The 1,468-nt window shown below is 37.7% G+C and overlaps 1 pseudogene; it reads left to right on the top strand.

Moving 5' to 3' along the window:
• Positions 1–622: 622 nt before the first annotated feature.
• On the top strand, positions 623–1,011 carry LOC102768976 (annotated as a pseudogene).
• The last annotated feature ends 457 nt before the right edge of the window (positions 1,012–1,468 follow it).

Below are 1,468 nucleotides of genomic sequence, written 5' to 3'. Positions count from 1 at the left end.
CTATAGAATGCTCTGCTCAACACAAAATACACATTGTTCTAAAGAGCACATGGAACAAGATTACAGGGTGGAGAGAGGGAGCAAAAAAGAAAAGAGAGAGATAGAGAACTCACAGAGATGGACAACAGTGTGGTGATTGCAGGGGTGGTTGTGGGGAGGAAGGTGAGTGGAGGTGGAAGAGGGCATCGAGGGGATAAATGGTGATAAGGAAAAAAAATTCTTGATAAATTTTAAAAGACTAAAATCATACTAAGTCTGTTCTCTGACCACATCAGAATGAAATCAATGGCAGGAATGTTGAGATATTCTCAAATAATATATTCACAAATAGCAATGTGAATTAAATAACACAACCCTAAATAACCAATGGGTATGTGAAGAAATAAGGTAAATTATAAAATACTTCTTGCATCCCAGTAAAAAAAAGGAGAGAAAAAATACTTAAAAATTAATGGGAGCAAAACCATAACATATTCAACTTATCAGCTCTTTGAGGAAGACACGGTTGCAGCTGCAGCAGAGCTCCATCCTGCCCATTCCTCCTACTGACTCACTGCTGCTTACATTCACCACTGTTCATTCTTACCACAGAACAAGTTGGTCAGAAAGCTGCACTGCAGCCATGGCTTTTAAGGATACCTGAAAGACATTGGTGGAACCAGAAGTGATGATTCACCAAACTAGAATTACTCTAACCAGCCACGAAGTAAAATCTTTGTAGGTGTGTGCTGACTTGATCAGTGGAGCAAAGAAAAAGAATCTCAAAATGAAAAGACCAGTTCAGATGCTTGTGAAGACTCTGAGAATCACTACAAGAAAAGCTCGCTGTGGGGAGGGTTCTAAGATTTAAGGATAGGCTTCAGATGAGGATTCACAAGTGATTCATTGATTTGCACAGTTCTGACACTGTTAAGCAGATTACTTTCATCAGTATTGAGCCAGAAGTCAAAGTTGAAGTCACCATTGCAGATGCTTAAATCAACCTTTTTAATAAATTGACTATCAGTTTTTTTAAAAAACTTATAGGATATGGCTAAAGCAGTGTTTAGAGGGAAATTTGTAGTTGTAAATGTGTATATTAAAAAAAAATGAAAGACCTCAAAATCAACCACCTAATCTAATATTTTAAAGAAAACTACACAAAGAAGAACAAATTATTTGACCCTGTGATCCCACTTCTAGGAATATATCCCAAGAAACCAGAAACACCAATCAGAAAGGATATATGCACCCCTATGTTCATAGCAGCACAATTCACCATAGCTAAGATCTGGAAACAGCCTAAGTGCCCATCAGTAGATGAATGGATTAGAAAACTGTGGTACATCTACACGATGGAATACTATGCTGCTCTAAAAAGGAAGGAACTCTTACCATTTGCAACGGCATGGATGGAACTGGAGAGCATTATGCTAAGTGAAATAAGCCAGTCAATGAAGGAAAAATACCACATGATCCCATTTATTCA

Source organism: Myotis davidii, unplaced genomic scaffold, assembly GCF_000327345.1.
Source record: "Myotis davidii unplaced genomic scaffold, ASM32734v1 scaffold489, whole genome shotgun sequence".
NCBI classification, from domain to species: Eukaryota; Metazoa; Chordata; class Mammalia; order Chiroptera; family Vespertilionidae; genus Myotis; species Myotis davidii.
The sequence above is the reverse complement of the archived record's forward strand: the minus strand, read 5'-3'. Positions and strand labels throughout refer to the sequence as shown.